Source organism: Otolemur garnettii, unplaced genomic scaffold, assembly GCF_000181295.1.
Source record: "Otolemur garnettii isolate 467f Iridium unplaced genomic scaffold, OtoGar3 scaffold00092, whole genome shotgun sequence".
Classification (NCBI taxonomy): Eukaryota; Metazoa; Chordata; class Mammalia; order Primates; family Galagidae; genus Otolemur; species Otolemur garnettii.
In genome coordinates, this window is record NW_003852487.1 from 6,262,294 (window position 1) to 6,268,264 (window position 5,971).

Below are 5,971 nucleotides of genomic sequence, written 5' to 3' on the forward strand. Positions count from 1 at the left end.
AGCCTCCTGAGTAGCTGAGACTACAGGCTCCCACTACAACATCTGGCTATTTTTATTTTATTTTACTTTATTTATTTATTTATTTATTTATTTGAGACAGAGCCTCAAGCTGTCACCCTGGGTAGAGTGCCATGGCATCACAGCTCACAGCAACCTCCAACTCCTGGACTTAAGCAATTCTCTTGCCTCAGCCTCCCACATAGATGGTGCTCGCCATGATGCCCAGATATTTTTTGATTGTAGTTGTCACTGTTGTTTGGCAGGCCCGGGCTGGATTCGAACCTGCCAGCTCTGGTGTATGTGGCTGGAGCCTTAGCCTTGAGCTACAGGCGCCGAGCCCATCTGGCTATTTTTAGAGATAGAGTCTGCTCTTGCTCAGGTTGGCCTCGAACTCCTGAACTCGCTCGGCCTCCCAGAGTGCTAGGATTACAGGCATGAGCCACCGTACCTGCCCACATCTGTTGTCTCTTGAAGCTCAAACTATGTGCCTCCCAGAGCTGGAGCTTTTGGAGACTTGATGGCAAAATGTCAGGCAATTAAAGTGTTGTTGGCTCCTCTTTGAGATATTTAATAAGTTGTTATGAGAGGAAGACAGGCTCTAATTCCAGGTCACCACCTTAAGACCTTATTGGACACAACCCTTTCTGTCTGAAGCCAGAGAGTCCAAACTTGAGAACACTACAGCTGCCCTCGAAACCATATTCCCTGCTATTTCTAGAATTACTATTTTCAAAATTGTGGTTCCCTGACTACTGGAATAGGGGTGTTTAAGAGATACCAGAGGCTTGGCGCCTGTAGCTCAAGTGGCTAAGGAGCCAGCCACGTACACTGGGGCTGGCAGGTTCCATTGAATCCAGCCTGGGCCTGTCGAACAACAATGACAACTACAACTAAAAAATAACCCACCTGTGGTGGGTGCCTGTAGTCCCAGCTACTTGGGAGGCTGAGGCAAGAGAATCGCTTAAGCCCAGGAGTTGAGGTTGCTGTGAGCTGTAATGCCAAGGGACTCTACCTAGGGTGAGGGTTGGAGGCTCTACCAAAAAAAATAAAAATAAAAAGAGATGCCAGAGAACTTAGGGACACCCTGATCACAGGGACACTCCATGGCACTGACACTAGAGAGATGTGAGAGCGTCTCCACCATGAGGAGCATTTGCCTGGTGTGGTGTGTGCATTTTGGATCACCCAGCCTCACCGCCTGACACTGTGCCAAGCCACTATCATCCCAGCCCCAGAAGTAAGCAGTGTTGGGTAATCAAACTTTATGACTTGACAAGATTTTTCTGGCACTGGTAAATGTATTAGTAAATAGAGTCAACAAAAAGGAAACTGAGAGCCAGCCAAGGTTTTAAAGGAGTCGTATCACCTCACAATCCCCAAACCTGGCACAGAGCCCATAACTGCTCTGTCCCTAAGGCATTCCATACACCTAGGCGTTAGTTACTCTACAAATATTTGGTAAGTGCCTCCTGTATGTCAGTCACAGTTCTAGGCAGCAGGGGTGCAGCTAGGGGAAAAACAAGGCCCTGTCTTCACAGAATCGAAATCCTACTGATTCTCCAGATAGGACTATTTTTTATTTATTTTATTTTATTTTCGAGACAAGAGCCTCACTCTATCACCTGGGTAGAGTGGCTTCATAGCTCACAGCAACCTCAAACTCTTGGGCTTAAGGAATCCTCCTGCCTCAGCTTCCTGAGTAGCTACGACTAGGTGCTTGCCACAATGCCTGGCTAATTTTGCTATTTTTAGTAGAGATGGGGTCTCACTCTTCCTCAGGCTGGTCTTGAACTCCTGAGCTCCAGCAATCTACCTACCTTGGCCTCTCAGAGTGTCGGGATTATAGGCACAAGCGCCCGGCAGGAGTAGACTTCTAAAGTGCTACAGCCCACCCTACCACAGGCCCTGAAGGATCCTGGGCAACCTCGCCTGCGGCTACCATCTGTCTGACAGAGGCACTTACTACGTGGCCGAGGAATTAAAGGAGCAGGTGGAACACCAGATTATCTGGTCTGTCACTTAGGTTTACTATGTGCTTTAGACTATTCATCAATGGATGGTATTTCTCCTACCTTCTTTTCTAAATGGGATTTAGGAAAAACAGTGTTGGGAGAGTGTGCTGGGTAGTTAAGACCAATCAGGTATGTCCTGGGATACAGAATCATCAAGTGCCACTTCTGGAATTCTTTGGAACCAACATGGAAAAAGATGGAAAATAATGGAAAACCCGATTGCACAGGAACCCGCTTTGTCCCCAGGGATGAACTGCTGCCCTTCTAAGGAATTGACTTCTTGTCTTACACTATTTTTATAACTTGTTAACCAAAGAGTCCTAATTAGCATGTTTTTAATAAAACCTTCAAATTCAGGCTGGGAGCAGTGGCTCATGCCTGTAATCCCAGCACTCTGGGAGGCCGAGGCAGGTGGATTGCCTGAGCTTTATAGGTTCGAGACCAGCCTGAGCCAGAGTGAAACCTCATGTCCAAAAATAGTTGGGCATTGTGGTGGGTGCCTGTAGTTCCAGCTACTTGGGAGGCTGAGGGAAGAAGATCACTTGAGCCCAAGAGTTGGAGGTTGCTGTGAGCTGTGATGCCACCACACTGTACTGAGGTTGACAAAGTGAAACTTTGTCTCAAAGGAAAAAACCCTCAAATCCCATTTAATAGCAATTGAGCAGCTTAGGCAGTGAGTGCCGTGAGGGTTCAGAGTTGTACTAGGTCACCATGGGCTGGCTTGAAGAAGAGATGAGAAGGGGCCTTAGAGAGTAGAGAACATACTAAAGGAGAAGAAGGGGAAGGAGGCCTGAGTATGAAATGTGGCAAACAGGCTGCAAAGGTGGGTTGGGGCCAGGCGCAGGGGCACATGCCCGTAATCCTAGCACTCTAGGAAGCTGAGGTGGGTGGATGGCCTGAGCTCACAGGTTCGAGACCAGCCTGAGCAAGGGCAAGACTCCATCTCTAAAAAATAAATAGGCATTATCGTGGGCACCTGTAGTCCTAGCTACTTGAGAGGCTGAGGCAAGAGAATCACTTGAGCCCAAGAGTTTGAGGATGGTGAGCTGTGACGCTACAGCACTCTATGGGGGAAACGAAGTGAGTGTTTTGAGACTCTGTCTCAAAAAAAGAGAAAGTTCAGAAAGTACAGAAAATTGAAAAGTGATTCTTAATACACTGATCCCCAGGATCCTATTTTGAAGGATAACTATTTAGAGAAATGATTCTAGTTAGTGACCCACAGGGATCACAGGGCAGGGTTTTCCAAGCTCCCTGGATCACACCTTTCTATTTTTCCCATCTTAAAACATTCCATTCCTTCAACTTCTGTGACTTGGGCTTTCCCCTGCCAGCAGCCACTGCCAGGTTACCCCCAGATCGTCCCTTGGAGTACCCAACAGCCTGCAGCCCGCCCCTTGAAAACTGCTGTCCACGTGGCCATGTGGGGAAGGACAGGTCCAGGCAAGGGCTTCACCGCCTTCCTGCTCCTCCCAGGACAGGTCCGGCTCCTCCCCCGACTGCCTCTGGGCACGTCATAGTCCTGCACCTACACCCTGCACAGACTGTCCCTTTTACCTGGGACACTCTTTCCCACCCACACCCCATAAATTACAAACTGTTCTTTGTGCTTCAGCATGGACGTCACTCCCTCCCACTAGCCTTTCTGAAGTTCCTCAAATCATGGCCAGGAGCCCTCTCCTGTGACCCCATTTAATACTCAGTTACACACTTAGCACACTGTGTTAGTGTCACCACCTCTAGTTTACTGACCTTCATGCATTCCCTTCAAAGCCGTAAGTCATCTGAGTAATGACAGTCTCAGGCTGTGCCCCTGGCCTCCAGTGCAGGAGACAGCCAGTGAATTGGCGATCCAGGAGCAGGGCTACTGCCTCTGACTTTGCCTCACTCTCATCACAGGGTAGTTGTTTCTACATGGAGCTGCTCTCGTTTCTTCCCCTGCTGGGGCCTCAGGAGTGAGCATGGTGACCCCGCCCCCCTCTTACAGCACAGCAAGGAGAGCACATCCGGGGCTGAGCCCCCCAGGCAGCCAGGAGCCACTTCCTGACTGAGAAATGAAGTGTTGCCTGGAATCTCCTAGAGTCAGGGGTGACCATCTCTCCTGCCCACCCCCCTCCCTGCCCTGAAGCAAATAAGATGAGAAAATCTCCTAGAGACAGGGATGACCATCTCTCCTGTCCCACTGTCTGCTCTTCCCCTTCCCCAAAGGTTTATGTGCTAGAAGAGTCTTTTCCCACCAACTCTAAACTTGATACATACAGACAAGACACTTACCTGCTTTCAGAAAGGAGCTTCTGCCTTCTCAGGAACCCAGGCAATAGGCCAGGTCACTGCCGACTGTGGGGAAGAGCAGGTTGACAATGCCGGCCGGCTGGTTTTTCTTTCTGTTTAGTTAGTGACCACTGCAGCTTCCCAGACTCTCTCCCCACTCACTGCACCTTCAAACAGGTTGGTTTGAACCAAACCCTGGGGAGGTTGCCACACAGCCAAGCTAAGCTGCTTCTTCCCCGGTGGTAGGCAGGTGGCTGTTTACTAGGTTGCTAGTGTGACTGGGACAAAAGTCAAGGCTGAGAAAAGATTTGAACAGGGCAGCCTGGGGGTGAGGGGACACTCACCGCCCACTCAGAGACCTGGAAGCCAGGGAGGCGGGCAACAAATGAAAAATCAGTGCAATGCAAACACTTCCGCTCGTCCCTGCTGTCTCCTGTGTTTTCTCATTGCAGGGCAGAAAGGTCAAATTGAAACCCACCTTCTCTTTAGAGGCAAATTTTCTAATTTGGGGTGAGGGATAAATGGGGGCAGAATGAAGCTCGTAGACCCTGTTGGGTCCAGACAATCTTGGGCCAGGTTTCCAGGTTAAGGATCTGGGAGAGATGAGGAATCAGCATGGAACAGACTTTGAGTCAGAGACCCAGGTTCAAATCCCAGCTCCCAGATTATTAATTATCTCACTTTAGGCAAGTTACCTAACTTACTGCTTTCTTTTTTTTTTTTTCCCGAGACAGAGTCTCAAGCTGTCACCTTGGGTAGAGTGCCATGGTGTCACAGCTCACAGTAACCTCAAACTCTTAGGCTTAAGCGATTCTCTTGCCTCAGCCTCCCAACTAACTTAGTGCTTTCTTCATTACAAGGGGATGAGAAATCCATTTAGTAGACTTGTGATGAGGACTAAATGAGGCCGTATAGCTGGCTTAGGAGTAAAAGTGCTTTTGAACAAACTAGTTGAATCCTAGTTCACTGCTTATTAGCTGTGTGATTTTATTTTATTTTTTGAGATAGTCTCACTTTGTTACCCTCCCACCCCGGTAGAGTGGTATTAAGTCATAGCTCACAGCAATTTCAGACTCTTGGGCTCAATTAGCCTCCTGAGTAGCTGGGACTATAGGTGCTGGCCACAACACCTGGTAATTTTTTTTTTTTTTTGAGACAGAGTCTCACTTTGTCACCCTCAGTAGAGTGCTGTAGTGTCACAGCTCACAGCAACCTCAAACTCTGGGGCTCAAGTGATCCTTCCTGCCTCAGCCTTCCAAGTAGCTGGGACTATAGGCACTCACCACAATGCTCAGCTACTTTTAGAGATGGGGGGTCTCGCTCTGGCTCAGGCTGCTCTCGAACTCATGAGTTTTGGTAATCCACCCGCCTCGGCCTCCTAGAGTGAGAGTGCTGGGATTATAGGTGTGAGCCACTGTGCCTGTCTGCCTAGCTACTTTTTTAGAGATGGGGTCTCACTCTAGTTCAGGCTGGTCTTGAACTTGTGAGCTCAAGTGATCCACCTGCCTGGTCTCCCAGAGTAGCTATGTGGTCTTTTTTTTGTTTGTTTTTTTGAGACAGAGCCTCAAGCTGTCACCCAGGGTAGAGTGCTATGGCACCACAGCTCACAACAACCTCCAACTCCTGGGCTCAAGCAAGTCTCCTGCCACTGCCTCCTAAGTAGCTGGGACCACAGGTGCCCACCACAA

General features: G+C 49.0%; 1 protein-coding gene across 2 annotated transcripts in view; it reads right to left on the reverse strand.

The window, feature by feature from the left end:
- The window catches only part of SLC25A18 (solute carrier family 25 member 18), a 25,426-nt gene that overhangs the window by 13,578 nt on the left and 5,877 nt on the right, over window positions 1-5,971 (reverse strand). The window contains exon 2 of one of the 2 annotated variants that reach the window (XM_023516550.1): window positions 4,287-4,349. The gene's annotated coding sequence lies outside the window, so the exon portion shown is untranslated. Of the gene's footprint in view, window positions 1-4,286; window positions 4,560-5,971 lie in introns of those variants that run through there. The other variant, XM_003795467.3, reaches the window with a different exon arrangement.